The sequence below is a fragment of the Pseudophryne corroboree genome, chromosome 12 (genome assembly GCF_028390025.1).
Source record: "Pseudophryne corroboree isolate aPseCor3 chromosome 12, aPseCor3.hap2, whole genome shotgun sequence".
Lineage (NCBI taxonomy): Eukaryota > Metazoa > Chordata > Amphibia > Anura > Myobatrachidae > Pseudophryne > Pseudophryne corroboree.
The window spans coordinates 165,046,492-165,063,761 of record NC_086455.1 but is presented as its reverse complement, the minus strand read 5'-3'; the positions used below and the strand labels follow the sequence as shown (position 1 = coordinate 165,063,761).

The window sequence follows — 17,270 nt, the reverse complement described above, 5'->3', positions numbered from 1 at the left end:
CACGCCTTTCCTGGAGTCCGCGTCCACAGTCCATTGGCGTAGCCATAGACCTCTGCGTGCAGACACTGCCATAGCTGTAGTGCGTGCATTAAGCAAGCCTATTTCTTTTATGGCTTCCACCATAAACTTCACAGAGTCCTGTATATGCTGCAGGAGCAAAACAATCTCCCCTTGAGGTAAGATATCTAACCTCTCAATTAGGTTACCTGCAATGGCACGCGTAATCCACCCGCATGCTATAGGGGGTCTCTGCCCCCCCCCCTCCCCCGCAGCTGTACTGTGTATAAAGATTTGAGCATAGTCTCAATTTTGCCGTCAGCCATGTTTTTCAGGGAGGCTGCAACCGAGACAGGCAATACAATTTTTCGTGAGAGCCTGGATACTGATGCATCCACTATTGGTGGATTTTCAATTTTTTTCCTATCCTCAGAAGGAAAGGGAAAGGATGATAATAACCGTTTAGAGATTTTAAATTTCCTATCAGGATTAACCCATGATTCTTCTAACAGGGTATCTAATTCCTTTGACACAGGAAAAGTGGCTGAGGATTTCTTTTTTATATTAAAAATAAGATTCCTCACTCTCCTCTGTCACCTTATCTTAGAGATATTCAGAACTTCTCTGATAGCTTCTATAAGAGCCTCTATTCTCAGCTACAGAGTAGCCTCCCCCACCTCTGAGTCCACCTCACCCTCCTCCATGTCTGACCCATGTCAGACCCTTTATCATCCGAGTCAGACTGCAGGATATGGGCCAAAGTGCGTTTTTTGCGGACAAATGGGAGGGGACTGAGACGCTGGTTTAGGTACTGAGTTTCTTTTCATGAACTCAGTCATAGATTGTCTTAAGTATTGCGTCTTTTTCTCATTCCGAGATAACTTAGTAGAGATTATGGAAATCATTCCCCTAGTGGAGTCCAGCCATGCTGGTTCTGTCCCACTAGCCTGGAAAGGGATACTACATTGAGTACTAGTGAACCCCCTGGGGAAGAGAAACACTGTGCCTTACATGAAACACACTCTTTTCCTGACATACTGTAATAGTGGCAGCACACAGGAAAAGGTTAAATGCACAATTAACCTACAAAGAGCCCTTCCAGGGAGACACAGAGGGAGTATGGAGCCAGCACACGGCACCCTTATCGCTAATGCCAAACTTAGCCGGGTCGCAGACTAAGTACCTAGATTAGGGACTTTGTACACTAATAATCGCTCCCCCCCTGCTATGACCCCCTGGTACCGCTGAGGTAATCTGGAGTCTCTCCGGAGGAGCTGCGCGTCCCTGTCAGTCAGCGTCTGTGTCAACTGCAGAGGGAAAATGGCGCTGGTGAGCTGCTGGATCCGCACATAGTAAAACCCCGCCCCTTCAACGGCGCACGGTCTTCCTGCTTTTTTTATACTGGCTGTATGTGTCTTGTGCATAAAATGGACACAGACTACTTTTATGGCTTTGTTGCCAGTCTGGGTACTGTGTCCGCTATTCAGCGTCTGTGCCCATACACAGCGGTAGATGCAGCCCACCCCATTCAGAAGCCGTGAGTCTCCGTACCCTCATGCCGCCATAATGGCCGGCGACCCGCTAACTGGGACGCTGACTTAGTACTCACCACTCTTCATTTTTCTGGCTCTGGTGGCTGCGTGCTGCGGGAATGTATGCTCGCCGTGGTGGGGCTTGCGAGTAGTTCCCTCAGGAGCTAGCGTTCCGTTAGCGGGGAACGGGACCATTAACCCTGAGAGCAGCCCCTCCCCAAGTCCCACGAAGCAGGCAGTCTGGTGCCATCCAGTCCTGCCTGAAAATAATAAACATAGAAACATATGCAGAAAACTCTTCAGGAGCTTCCAGGGACGTGACCGGTTCCTCCAAGCACATTTTTTAAACTGAGCCTGGTAGGAGGGGCATAGAGGGAGGAGCCAGCGCACACTAACAATTTCTTAAAGTGGCCATGGCTCCTAGTGGACCCGTCTATATCCCATGGTACTAAATGGATTCCCAGTATCCCCTAGGACGTAAGAGAAAATAGTATAGTGTATGTCCAGCTTTAGTACGAATTTAAAAAAAATATATATAGTTAGAAGAAGTCAACTCTGACATGTTTGATAGTATATAAAAAAAAATAATGTTTCCAAACTAGATTTCAGCATTGGAGTTATGGAGTGTAGTATGTTTTAGGATCCATTGGAACTGATGTTGGAACCTGCAGCGTTTGTATATTGGTTATAAAAATGACATTCTTATTTGCAGATTCAAACTGGCAGCTTTGCGAATATGACACAGTTTCCGTACTTTATCATATGAGATACAAGGTGAAATATTGTTACAAAAGTCACTGAATGCTGATATATCACTTAAATACAATGTATAAGGCATATTTAGAAGTCAAACATTTCAAATTACAAGCTGGAAAGTTTTGATGAACTACGGCAGTAACACTAAAACACTGAAAAGGATTATAAATAAAACTTGCCATGTTTTGCTAAAGATGAAACATTTCATCATGTACTTCCCCCTGAACTCAAGATCATATATAAGAAAGCGTTGCACATTTGTAACACGCTTACAAAAAGCTACATTTCATACTGTATGAACTGAAGCTGAACAGAATGAATCTGGCTGCAGAAGGCTCCTGGCTTCCATCACTCTATGAATTGTATGGGCTGTAGTGGAAAAAATCTTCACATAACTGTTAATCATTTGAGGAGCTTAGGTCACATGTAAACACAAACAAGCGGGGTCTTTAACCATATATCGGCCCTCATTCCGAGTTGTTCGCATCGGTGCGATAAGTCGCAAACTGCGCATGCGCAATGTTCGCAGTGCCCCTGCGTCAAGTAAATTAGCACAAAAGTTTGGTATTTTACTCACGGCTTAACGAAGATTTTTCATCGTTCTGGTGATCGTAGTGTGATTGACAGGAAGTGGGTGTTTCTGGGCGGAAACTGGCCGTTTTCTGGGAGTGTGAGGAAAAACGCAGGCGTGTCAGGGAAAAACGCGGGAGTGTCTGGGCGAACGCTGGGTGTGTTTGTGACGTCAAACCAGGAACGAAAAGGACTGAACTGATCGCAGTGGCAGAGTAAGTCTCGAGCTACTCGGAAACTGCAAATAAATTTCTATTCGCTATTCTATTCGCAATTCTGCTAATCTTTCGTTCGCAATTCTGCAAAGCTAATATTCACTCCCAGTAGGCGGCGGCTTAGCGTGTGCAATGCTGCTAAAAGCAGCTAGCGAGCGAACAACTCGGAATGAGGGCCATCATGTAGCACTGAGGGGACTGAGCGCACGTGGGAGCACCCCTGTGGAATCCAATGCATTGGTTATATGTAAAACATTGCTAGCAGACCGTGGGGAATATTCATCATGAAAATATTGTGCAATGAGAATTTTTAGTTTTCAATTCTCATTGTATTCTCTCACAATCATTTCAGTATTCAATATGTCCCCATGAGAAAATTATCACTTCCGGAAAACTGGGCTTTTTGAGAAATAATTTTTTTTTTTAATGTGATAATTTTTCACCCTCTGAAGCCGCAGCAGCCCCCCTGGCAAATTACATCAGTGCCCCAGCAGCTCCCCCCACCGCCGGCAAATTACATGAGTGACCCAGCAGCGGCTGCTCCCCCCTCCGACGGTGCCTTCCATCAGTGTCCTGGCCGCCCCTTCCATCTCCGCCAAATTACATAAGTGCCGCAACCGTTTCCCTTATCGCTGGCACTTTATTGTCCCGGCTGCGGCTGCTTCCCCCTGCCGGCACCGGACACAGCCGGTGGATCCGCACACAACACTGCACACAGTGGTGAGAGATCTGAGTAGATCCCGCCGCTACATATGCTGATACACAAGCTGCCAGCAGCTTGTGAACACATTCAAGAAACTGTTCACTATCTCAGGATGGCGAACAGTTTCCCTTTCAAACTCCGGAGTTTGATGAATGTCACAATTTCTACAATCCCTGGGGAGTGTAGAAATTGTGACATTTTAAGGATGATGAATATGCCCCATATCCGTTACATCATGAACGGTGTATCACGTTTGGAGGCTGATGGAAGTACGCCTGGCTGCGGAACATATTTTGCACTGTGCATACAGACATTGACCCTATTCAGCTTCAGATGCAGTTTTGTTAAAATAGCAAAACTGCAACTGCTTGCGATCGCATGTTGGGGGCCGCCCAGCACAGGGCAAGGCATGCTAATAGTGGCCAGCGATGCGATCGCAATTCAATTGTGAAGTCATCGCTAAATAAGGGAAGCCTAAGTGTTCATTAAGTGTTTGCTTAAGTGTCTGTACTGGACTGTCTGTACTGGAGTGTCTGTACTGGACTGTCTGTACTGGAGTGTCTGTACTGGACTGTCTGTACTGGAGTGTATGTGCTGGACTGTCTGTACTGGAGTGTGTGTGCTGGACTGTCTGTACTGGAGTGTCTGTACTGGAGTGTCTGTACTGGACTGTCTGTACTGGAGTGTCTGTACTGGACTGTCTGTACTGGAGTGTCTGTACTGGACTGTCTGTACTGGAGTGTCTGTACTGGAGTGTCTGTACTGGACTGTCTGTACTGGAGTGTCTGTACTGGAGTGTGTGTACTGGACTGTCTGTACTGGAGTGTGTGTGCTGGACTGTCTGTACTGGAGTGCGTGTACAGGACTGTCTGTACTGGACTGTCTGTACTGGAGTGTGTGTGCTGGACTGTCTGTACTGGAGTGTGTGTGCTGGACTGTCTGCACTGGAGTGCGTGTGCAGGACTGTCTGTACTGGAGTGCGTGTGCAGGACTGTCTGTACTGGAGTGTGTGTGCTGGACTGTCTGTACTGGAGTGCGTGTACTGGACTGTCTGTACTGGAGTGTGTGTGCTGGACTGTCTGTACTGGAGTGTGTGTACTGGACTGTCTGTACTTGAATGCGTGTACTGGACTGTCTGTACTGGAGTGTGTGTACTGGACTGTCTGTACTGGAGTGTGTGTACTGGACTGTCTGTACTTGAGTGCGTGTACTGGACTGTCTGTACTGGAGTGTGTGTGCTGGACTGTCTGTACTGGAGTGTGTGTGCTGGACTGTCTGTACTTGAGTGCGTGTACTGGACTGTCTGTACTGGAGTGTGTGTGCTGGACTGTCTGTACTGGAGTGTGTGTACTGGACTGTCTGTACTTGAGTGCGTGTACTGGACTGTCTGTACTGGAGTGCGTGTACTGGACTGTCTGTACTGGAGTGTGTATACTGGACTGTCTGTACTGGAGTGTGTGTGCTGGACTGTCTGTACTGGAGTGTGTGTACTGGACTGTCTGTACTGGAGTGTGTGTTCTGGACTGTCTGTACTGGAGTGCGTGTACAGGACTGTCTGTACTGGACTGTCTGTACTGGAGTGTGTGTGCTGGACTGTCTGTACTGGAGTGCGTGTACAGGACTGTCTGTACTGGACTGTCTGTACTGGAGTGTGTGTACTGGACTGTCTGTACTGGAGTGTGTGTGCTGGACTGTCTGTACTGGAGTGCGTGTACAGGACTGTCTGTACTGGAGTGTGTGTGCTGGACTGTCTGTACTGGAGTGTGTGTGCTGGACTGTCTGTACTGGAGTGTGTGTGCTGGACTGTCTGTACTGGAGTTTGTGTGCTGGACTGTCTGTACTGGAGTGTGTGTGCTGGACTGTCTGTACTGGAGTGTGTGTACTGGACTGTCTGTACTGGAGTGTGTGTACAGGACTGTCTGTACTGGAGTGTGTGTGCTGGACTGTCTGTACTTGAGTGCGTGTACTGGACTGTCTGTACTGGAGTGTGTGTACTGGACTGTCTGTACTGGAGTGTGTGTACAACTGTCAGCCCGTTACTTGCTTCCACCTGTATCTGAATCCATAGCTCATACATTTATTACAGACTAAATAGACGCTGCATATAGGAATGTGGCAGTGACGTGTAAACATCTATAGCATAATAGTAGCACAGGCATATATCACAGTATAATCAGCTAAGCACACAGCTGGCAAATACTTGGAGGACGGTCCAGACCGGTCACCCCAGGTGGACAAGTGACATGGCCACTGAGCCCATAGTACCTCCCTGAGTGTGACACGTGTTATAGTAATGCAGCTGGTTTATTACGGGGCGCTGGTTTATGGCGGCTCACCACCAGGTGGCTCCAACAACATGATGCCAGGCAAACTGTACAACAGAAGAGACTTACCAAGGTCATGACGATGCCCCTGTGTAGCTACAATGGTCACACCGACATCCTCTCTGGACGCCGGTCTGCTGACTTAAGATTTCGCTTGCAGGAAATCCTGAACATTATTGGATACCTCTTTGAAGTAAATGAACAATCTCATCTTAATTTTGGCAAGTGACCCGTTTTCATGTACTATTCCTAGGTAACGGCTGGAAAAAAGCCCAGGTACAGTAAAGTATGACCCTACAAGCGTATCACATCTGCACCTGGAGGATGGAGCTGCCTTTGAAGTGTTTTAAATCATATTCCTAGAAACTGTGGTTGCTAAATCTCTCTGATTACCATGTGCATTGTGCAGTGCCATATTATTATTGATATTATTACGAGTTCATATTGGCCAGTACTTTTTTTGGTTTGATTGCTAGATGTAGTAATTGGCTTCAGATGTTTTCATCTGTGGTGCATATAAGTTTACATAAATATAATATACATTGAAGTGCCAAAGGTCATGGGATATAGGTGCCTAGTATCATGCAGGATCCTCTCTCGCCCGACGAAGTGCTACAACTTGACGTTACACCGATTCCACAAGTAAACTGAAGACCTATGGAGAGATGCTGACTCATGCTATCTGGATAGCTTCCCACAGGGTGCATTATCCTGCTGAAATATTCCATCATTGAAGGTTACATGAAGACCATAAAGGGCTGCAAATGGCCATCAAGGACTGTAATGTAGCGGTTCCCAGTCAATAATGTGTTCAGGTAAACCACCGGACCCAACACATGCCATATGAACGTACCCCCCACTAGCCTGCACAGTGTCTTGTTGACTACTGGGGTCTATGACCTCATGGGGTCTGCACCACACCTAAACCCTACCAGCAGCCCAAAACAACTGGAACTATGACTGATCGAACCATGCCACATGTTGCCAGAGCTCAAGGGTCCAATTAGCAACGTCATGAGCTCAAGTGTGGCGCTGTGTACAGTGTCATAGTAAAAGGGGCACTATGGACACTAAGAACACTGCACTGTACTTGATATGCATCTGGTACCTCCTGCATTGAGTGTAGATATGATTTGAGACATTAGCACTTGGCTGTTAACATGGATAATCTGGCCAGGCACTGCTGGTCAGGATCATTAAGCACCCGTGGTCAGCCACGGTGGGTGGTAATGTTTTCCATGAGGTATTCCCAGTACACACGTGACATCATAGATATAGGAATCTGAATGTCCTCACAACTTTGGAAATGGAATGTCTGCTCCATCAGGCATAGGGAGCGAATGTGACATGAGAGATTATACAGAAATAAAGGGAAGGCAGCAAGGAAGCAGGGAGAAGGAGTGGAACAAAGTACTTGGACCTCCCTGGAGGCATGGTGGTGGCCCTGGCCTGCCAGGGGGCGTAACTGTGTCTGAAGATGGTAGAATTTAGTCTTGTTCCTCCTAGTACAAGGGCCACCCCGATTCCATTGCTGCTCTGCCTCAGCAACTATATAGAACTGTAACATAAAGAAGGCCTGCAATCAGCGGGGCTGCATGCCAAATACGTAGTAATAGCATTCATGGAAGGTTGGTGTGCATTATCCTATCAAGTGATTTGGTGCTTGGTTGCATTATAGTGTATATGTCCTATGTCTGTATATAGGATAATGCAATTGTAATATGGTCATGGCCAGTGGTCAGGTCATGTTGGGGTGTAGTGTCCTATGTCTGTATATGGTGTAATAGATGTATTATGGTCATGACCAGTGGTCAGGTCATGTCGGGGTGTAGTGTCCTATGTCTGTATAGGGTGTAATAGATTTATTATGGTCATGGCCAGTGGTCAGGTCATGTTGGAGGGTGTAGTATCCTATGTCTGTATAGGGTGTAATAGATGTATTATGGTCATGGCCAGTGGTCAGGTCATGTTGGGGGTGTAGTATCCTATGTCTGTATAGGGTGTAATAGATGTATTATGGTCATGACCAGTGGTCAGGTCATGTCGGGGTGTAGTGTCCTATGTCTGTATAGGGTGTAATAGATTTATTATGGTCATGGCCAGTGGTCAGGTCATGTTGGAGGGTGTAGTATCCTATGTCTATATAGGGTGTAATAGATGTATTATGGTCATGGCCAGTGGTCAGGTCATGTTGGGGTGTAGTGTCCTATGTCTGTATATGGTGTAATAGATTTATTATGGTCATGGCCAGTGGTCAGGTCATGTTGGAGGGTGTAGTGTCCTATGTCTGTATATGGTGTAATAGATGTATTATGGTCACGGCCAGTGGTCAGGTCATGTTGGGGGTGTAGTATCCTATGTCTGTATAGGGTGTAATAGATGTATTATGGTCATGTCCAGTGGTCAGGTCATGTTGGGGGTGTAGTATCCTATGTCTGTATAGGGTGTAATAGATGTATTATGGTCACAGCCAGTGGTCAGGTCATGTTGGGGTGTAGTGTCCTATGTCTGTATAGGGTGTAATAGATGTATTATTGTCAAAGCCAGTGGTCAGGTCGGGGTGTAGTGTCCTATGTCTGTATAGGGTGTAATAGATGTATTATGGTCACAGCCAGTGGTCAGGTCATGTTGGGGTGTAGTGTCCTATGTCTTTATAGGGTGTAATAGATGTATTATGGTCATGGCCAGTGGTCAGGTCATGTTGGGGGTGTAGGGTCCTATGTCTGTATAGGGTGTAACAGATGTATTATGATCATGGCCAGTGGTCAGGTCATGTTGGGGTGTAGTGTTCTATGTCTTTATAGGGTGTAATAGATGTATTATGATCATGGCCAGTGGTCAGGTCATGTTGGGGTGTAGGGTCCTATGTCTGTATAGGGTGTAATAGATGTATTATGATCATGGCCAGTGGTCAGGTCATGTTGGGGTGTAGGGTCCTATGTCTGTATAGGGTGTAATAGATGTATTATGATCATGGCCAGTGGTCAGGTCATGTTGGGGGTGTAGGGTCCTATGTCTGTATAGGGTGTAATAGATGTATTATGATCATGGCCAGTGGTCAGGTCATGTTGGAGTGTAGTGTCATATGTCTTTATAGGGTGTAATAGATGTATTATGGTCATGGCCAGTGGTCAGGTCATGTTGAGGGTGTAGTGTCCTGTGTCTGTATAGGGTGTAATAGATGTATTATGATCATGGCCAGTGGTCAGGTCATGTTGGGGTGTAGTGTCCTATATCTGTATAGGGTGTAATAGATGTATTATGGTCATGGCCAGTGGTAAGGTCATGTTGAGGGTGTAGTGTCCTGTGTCTGTATAGGGTGTAATAGATGTATTATGATCATGGCCAGTGGTCAGGTCATGTTGGGGTGTAGTGTCCTATATCTGTATAAGGTGTAATAGATGTATTATGATCATGGCAAGTGGTCAGGTCATGTTGGAGTGTAGTGTCCTATGTCTTTATAGGGTGTAATAGATGTATTATGGTCATGGCCAGTGGTCAGGTCATGTTGGGGTGTAGTGTCCTATGTCTGTATAGGGTGTAATAGATGTATTATGATCATGGCCAGTGGTCAGGTCATGTTGGGGTGTAGTGTTCTATGTCTTTATAGGGTGTAATAGATGTATTATGATCATGGCCAGTGGTCAGGTCATGTTGGGGTGTAGGGTCCTATGTCTGTATAGGGTGTAATAGATGTATTATGATCATGGCCAGTGGTCAGGTCATGTTGGGGGGTGTAGTGTCCTATGTCTGTATAGGGTGTAATAGATGTATTATGATCATGGCCAGTGGTCAGGTCATGTTGGGGGTGTAGGGTCCTATGTCTGTATAGGGTGTAATAGATGTATTATGATCATGGCCAGTGGTCAGGTCATGTTGGAGTGAAGTGTCATATGTCTTTATAGGGTGTAATAGATGTATTATGGTCATGGCCAGTGGTCAGGTCATGTTGGGGGTGTAGTGTCCTATGTCTGTATAGGGTGTAATAGATGTATTATGGTCATGGCCAGTGGTCAGGTCATGTTGAGGGTGTAGTGTCCTGTGTCTGTATAGGGTGTAATAGATGTATTATGATCATGGCCAGTGGTCAGGTCATGTTGGGGTGTAGTGTCCTATATCTGTATAGGGTGTAATAGATGTATTATGGTCATGGCCAGTGGTAAGGTCATGTTGAGGGTGTAGTGTCCTGTGTCTGTATAGGGTGTAATAGATGTATTATGATCATGGCCAGTGGTCAGGTCATGTTGGGGTGTTGTGTCCTATATCTGTATAGGGTGTAATAGATGTATTATGATCATGGCCAGTGGTCAGGTCATGTTGGAGTGTAGTGTCCTATGTCTTTATAGGGTGTAATAGATGTATTATGGTCATGGCCAGTGGTCAGGTCATGTTGGGGTGTAGTGTCCTATGTCTGTATAGGGTGTAATAGATGTATTATGGTCATGGCCAGTGGTCAGGTCATGTTGGGGGTGTAGTGTCCTATGTGTGTATAGGGTGTAATAGATGTATTATGGTCATGGCCAGTGGTCAGGTCATGTTGAGGGTGTAGTGTCCTATGTCTTTATAGGGTGTAATAGATGTATTATGGTCAGGTCATGTTGGGGTGTAGTGTCCTATGTCTGTATAGGGTGTAATAGATGTATTATGGTCAGGTCATGTTGGGGTGTAGTATCCTATGTCTATATAGGGTGTAATAGATGTATTATGATCATGACCAGTGGTCAGGTCATGTTGGGGGTGTAGTGTCCTATGTCTGTATAGGGTGTAATAGATGTATTATGGTCATGGCCAGTGGTCAGGTCATGTTGGGGTGTAGTGTCCTATGTCTGTATAGGGTGTAATAGATGTATTATGGTCATGGCCAGTGGTCAGGTCATGTTGGGGGTGTAGTGTCCTATGTGTGTATAGGGTGTAATAGATGTATTATGGTCATGGCCAGTGGTCAGGTCATGTTGAGGGTGTAGTGTCCTATGTCTTTATAGGGTGTAATAGATGTATTATGGTCAGGTCATGTTGGGGTGTAGTGTCCTATGTCTGTATAGGGTGTAATAGATGTATTATGGTCAGGTCATGTTGGGGTGTAGTATCCTATGTCTATATACGGTGTAATAGATGTATTATGATCATGACCAGTGGTCAGGTCATGTTGGGGGTGTAGTGTCCTATGTCTGTATAGGGTGTAATAGATGTATTATGGTCATGGCCAGTGGTCAGGTCATGTTGGGGTGTAGTGTCCTATGTCTGTATAGGGTGTAATAGATGTATTATGGTCATGGCCAGTGGTCAGGTCATGTTGGGGGTGTAATGTCATATAAATTAAGTCAGACGAATAAGCAGTCCTGTTGTACGATAAGTAGATAACTAATAACTACTGTAAGCATAGTAATACGTAGTAGGACCCACAGTAGCCAGCCCTTCAGTGTCCCAAATATTTGTGCTGTTGCAGCCATAACATTTTTCTGTGATATGGGAGATGGTATTACTGACGCGAGCATCGCAAATCAGTATGTGTTTGGGCCATGGGAGACTCAGACATATGTTGCTGGAAAGGTACCTCCTCTCTGGACAGAAAACTGGAAAGGGGGGAAGGGAAATTAATATTTTGGGTCTAGTTTGTTACTGTTAAGGACTAAGAGGTATCAATGTTTCTTTCTGCCCCCTGAATGAAAATTTCTATTTACGACCCTGCCCTCTTGGTTGTAGCCTTAATTAAACCTACTCGTGCGCACGTACATACACGCACACACAATAAAAGGTACAACTGACGTTATAAAAAGTGTATTTTGTGCTTAAAGTTGGTCTACGCAGAGACTTGCTGTCGATTACCATTGTACTCAAAATTCACACGGGTCGGCGACATGTTTATGATCTTTCTGGGGACTTGTTGCTTGGATACGTATATGCAAAATCAATACTCTTCTGTCTCAGGGAATGCCACACCTGCATCTGTTTCCTGGCATCCTGTAATTACTATGAGCGCCTTCTAAGTAAACACTCTCTCAGCTATTCCAGTAGAAGTCTACATGCCGTATTCCGGGTGGCACTGAAATGTTTCATCCTCTCCTGTGTATAAACTTCCCGACAAATACTTACCTGTAATGAACTATTCAAGGCCACTCTCCTAAACTTAGGTTTAGGGGCTCATACACCGATCTGAGTACTATGCATGAAAGTGCACTGTATCGCGCATGGCATTTGGAGTCAACACAATTATTAAACCTTCTATTTATGACTCTACTGTATCACCGTCATGTGGTCAGCAGGGGGCGTTGGATGACAAGGCAGAAGGGCATTTCTGCTGTCTGCATGCATGCAGCTACTCAGTCCTGGTGTCAGTAGACATTGCAGGACATGAAGTGCGGCTATGACGCTATACACTTTACCAGGTAGCGCTATTTCTGGTGGACATTATGACAGGGGTGCCCCCACACTGTGGATTCCCACGGCTAGAGTGTGCCCAGCCTGTCATAGCCTAGTGTTGGTAGCGGCTATTTCAGGCGACCTCACTGTTTGTCACTCTATGCTTTCGCTACCAGCCTAGGCTATGAGCAGTGGTGCTAGCACAACATTTTTGAATTAATTTTATTTGTAATACCTCTCAACCACTGCAAGGAACTATGCAGATTGTCACCATCACCAGAGTGGATATTTGCACCAACCCTCAGTCGCCTGCAACAGATACTCCTACTGATGGCACAATTCTCATAATAATCATATGCCTTGCTACACCCACTTGATCAGTGTCATGAATCCATGTTTGACGTCTTTTCATATCAATGTCACCTCCTTGTCATATCATATCATATCAATGTCACCTCCTTGTCATATCATATCATATCAATGTCACCTCCTTGTCATATCATATCATATCAATGTCACCTCCTTGTCATATCATATCATATCAATGTCACCTCCTTGTCACATCATATCATATCATATCAATGTCACCTCCTTGTCATATCATATCATATCAATGTCACCTCCTTGTCATATCATATCATATCAATGTCACCTCCTTGTCACATCATATCATATCAATGTCACCTCCTTGTCATATCATATCATATCAATGTCACCTCCTTGTCATATCATATCATATCATATCATATCAATGTCACCTCCTTGTCATATCATATCAATGTCACCTCCTTGTCATATCATATCAATGTCACCTCCTTGTCACTTACAACTGCCTCCTCCCTCTGCCTCACTGCGCTTGACACTGACACCCACTACACCTCTAAAATTGAGGCTATGCATCACAACATCGTCAGCTCCTACCTCTACCACATCTCCCTTCACCCCCCCCCCCCGCCCCCACACTATCTAGAACTACTGACCTTATCACCTATCCCCTGATCTCACGGCTCTGTACTCTCTACCTCCCTTTACCACAAGGATCCTATCCATTCTCACCTCATCTTCTCCCTCCAGATGACTTACATCTTACTCCCCACCTGCTCAACTTGTCCCTCTCCTCTGGTCCCTTCCCTTCATTATTCAAGCATGTCCTGGTCTCTCCAATAAGCCCGTCCTTGACTACTCTTCTATTTCTAATTACCACCACATCTGTCTTCTCCCCTTTGCCTCTAAGCTACTTGAAAGGGTACTTTACAACCGCCTCACTTCCTTCCTCTCCATCCTACTTTTTCTATTTTCGTCCTCTTCCACCCTACAGATACATTTCCTATGGGTGACCACCTTCTCATTTAAATCCTACCTCTGCCTCTGGCTCTTTCCCCCTTCCTATCAATGTTCCTCATGGTTATTCGCTTAAACCCCCTTCTCTTCTACAATTCCTCCTACAGTGAGAGCTTATTAGCTTGTCCATTCTCCAATATCATCTCTACACCCAAATTTACCTTACTGTCCAGACCTCCCGCCTTCTGTCCTCTTCTTCGTCACATGCTGTGTTTGCGGTCTCCTCTTAGATGTCCATAGGTTTCTTTAACATGGCAAGAAAAAGAAAAGGGTAAGTGAGCTTGATGGTTAACAGTATGCAACAAGCTGCTCTCATAGTAGGGTCTGCACCTATTAAAAAATACCACACAAAAAAACGAGCAAGAGCGCTTATGTCTAACATACTAGGGAGAGTCAATATCCCATTACAAATTAAAATATTTAACGTACACAGTATACATAGGGGTAAAACCACAGAAATAGTTAACATGATTGAGTTTAGGGAAGGATACTCGATTCAGGGTATGGTGACACATTACATTAAATGGTGCGGAACATTACTTTATCTTATCTAATATTGGTTAATGTAAAAATACTTCAAAACCATGGGTGGGCACCAGTGACCAATTTCAATCAGATTTCCATATTGTCCATTGTGTTGAAATTGCGTTTGACTTTAAATTGCATCATTCTCTAATATTTAATGAAGATGAGTTGTTAAGATGGAAAACATTTAGTCATGTGCTCCAATGGTGTTGTAATGCACAAAGACATCCCTTCTATACGCTCCTATATTTGTAATGGCTAGGTGCCCAGCCAAATGTACAACCAGTGACCTAACCCTGAGATAGAAAAGTGTCACAGTTGAATGTGTTTAACTTAAAAATACACAGTTGTCATAACCATTTCCAGCAACACATCGTCACACCTGACAAGGCCCCTTAAAAATACGGAAAGCTGGCCAATTTTTTAAATTAAGAATCAATTGACAATGACGTTTAGCTATTTATCTGTCTAAATAAGTGTAATAAAATGTGCATACAACCAGCGCCACATTCTTGTGCTGTATTGTTCCGCTAGGAAGTGTGTGTCCTGTTATCGCTGAGTAACAATGCAATATAACATAAACATCAGTATAACCTGTATGCTGCAATGCAAGTGATGACTTCTGCACAAAGTGAAGAGTAAATGAGAGCATACATGTTATAAAGCATCATCTTCATGTATTGTTATTACCGGAGGGGGAGACGGCCTCCTGGCACACAGAGGTGGCTGATTATTCCTTGACAAGGTGAGGAGGGGGTGCAGCGGTCTATTACTAATAAGGGGTGAACTGAGGATACACCTTATTGTGGCCCTGCTGTGCCTCCCAAGTGTTGTATAGTGGGTCAGTGGCATAGTCTGCTTCACCCACTTTTTCTGGCTGAGTGGATTCACTGATTTAAAGAACTTTATTGACATTTCTCTCTCTTCAACACTCATGGACTTATATACAGTTTTTGCCTCTTTCATTGCAAAAGGTTCTTTCACAGCTTTTTACTGTAATATTACTTTATCTACAAGAGCCCCATCTTGTGACCGTTTGGAGGTACTACACCAGTAATACATCTTATTTGATCTATTGGACTCGATTTTTATCTTGAACATATGTGAGGTATTTTTCTTTGATGGCCTTATGATGAAGAGACGTGGAAACAAAACACCTGCGCCTACCCCAGTCAAGTCCAAATCATCCGCTGCCTTCCATAATCTCTTCGGAGCTCTGTCCTCCGCTGACGGCGCCCACGCGGCCCTAACACCTCCGGCCATGGCTTCTGAAGGCTCAGAGGGTTCTTGTACTCTGAAGACCCACTCTCCTTCCTCACAAAAGTACACTCAAGTCAGACATACCGAGATTACTGATATTTTAAATCACCTCCGCTCCCTTCCTACCAGACAGGATCTGCAGCAAGACCTGCAATCCCTGGAACTGCGAATACAGGAGGTGGTCAAGATCCGCCTGAACTCTTTTCAGTCAGATCTACCTCACGTAGGTGGGTGTGGTTCATCAAAAAATGTGAAAAACTCATGTCGACCTATAGACCTGTCGACCTAGCACATGTCGACCTAGAAACCCTGTCGACCTTCCATCCATGTCGACCTAGTGACTGTCGACCTAAAGTGGTCGACCTAAACATTGTCGACCTAGACACTGTCGATCTTCAGACCGGATCCCACGTAGGTAACTGGGTGGCTGCGACTGAGGATCATAATGAGCAGTTAGACTCCAAATTAAATGACGTAATCAACCGTCAATCTCATCTACTACTTGATATGCAGATGTGACTAGATGACATGGACAACAGGGGGCGTCGTAATAATTTGAGAGTACGAGTAGTCCCAGAAGATGTCCAACAAGAAGGTATAATTGACGTCCTTACGAAAAAAATTTAATGAGCTGTTAGAGTCTGACCTTAATGAGGAGATTCTGTTTGACCATGCCCATAGGGCCTTGCACCACAAAGGAATACCTACGGACACAGGGACATTATTTGCCGTCTCATTGTTTCTCTAAACAGGGCCAGCACCCACATCAGTGTACTCCCACATCATTTAAGAATGGGTAAGTGATGGTGGGGGATTAATATATATTAATACAGTTTCAAGCTGGTCTGGACTATTAATGTTTTGTTGGTATTGATGAGGTGAATTAATGTTATGAGGGAGCTGGTGGGATTATTTTTCTTATATGATGGTTCTTTATTAAACGTGGGGGTTATTAATGTTATATGGAGTTGGTGGAGCTTATTAATATAGTGTAGGGCCTTTTAATGCAGGATATTAATGTAATGTTGAGTAATATGCCTATTTATTACATTTAAATGCTTGGAATTTGATATTAGTGCTGTTTGGTGGAACAGAGGCTAAACGATCAAACGTGGGTACTGTTGACTTAATGTCAGGTCTGGATGGGATGATATGTGCCTCTTTATTAAATTTAATTGTTATTAATTTAATATTGTTGCTAGTTGGAGATGGAGGTTAATTATTAAACATGGTTGATATTGAGTTATTGTTGGGCTAGTTGTAAGAAGGGCTAGCGTATTCATTTGGTTCTTGCCATTTCAGGTGGTGAATAGTAGGCTAGAACCAAAACTGTAAGGATCTGGTTAGGCAGCAACAGACACCAGCTGCGGCAGATGGTGGAAGCTGCAAACCAGGTAGGAGGAGATAGACTATCTACCAAATGTCCTGACCTGCTTTTGCCTGTGCCTTTAAAAAAATTCCTTATAAATACCTGGGTTTTGAACTGTGGACTAAAACTGATTGCTATTCCCTGGTTCTTATTGCTACTGGTTACTATGTCTGCACCAAATCCTGGGCTGACTGACTTGAAGGCATCTAACTGGTGAGCAACTGGTTGCTCACTGTTGTTGCCATATTGTATGGAAACTGTACTCTGCTGTTATAATCTCATCTGAGATAATAGAGTTTAATAAACCACAAATATCAC

At 44.6% G+C, this 17,270-nt stretch overlaps 1 protein-coding gene across 2 annotated transcripts in view; it reads right to left on the bottom strand.

Annotated features, from left to right (window-relative positions):
• Window positions 1-17,270, bottom strand: part of LOC134981196 (B2 bradykinin receptor-like) — a 170,862-nt gene that overhangs the window by 104,890 nt on the left and 48,702 nt on the right. For both annotated transcript variants that reach the window (XM_063948439.1, XM_063948440.1), the window contains exon 2: window positions 13,960-14,042. The gene's annotated coding sequence lies outside the window, so the exon portion shown is untranslated. The remainder of the gene's footprint in view (window positions 1-13,959; window positions 14,043-17,270) is intronic.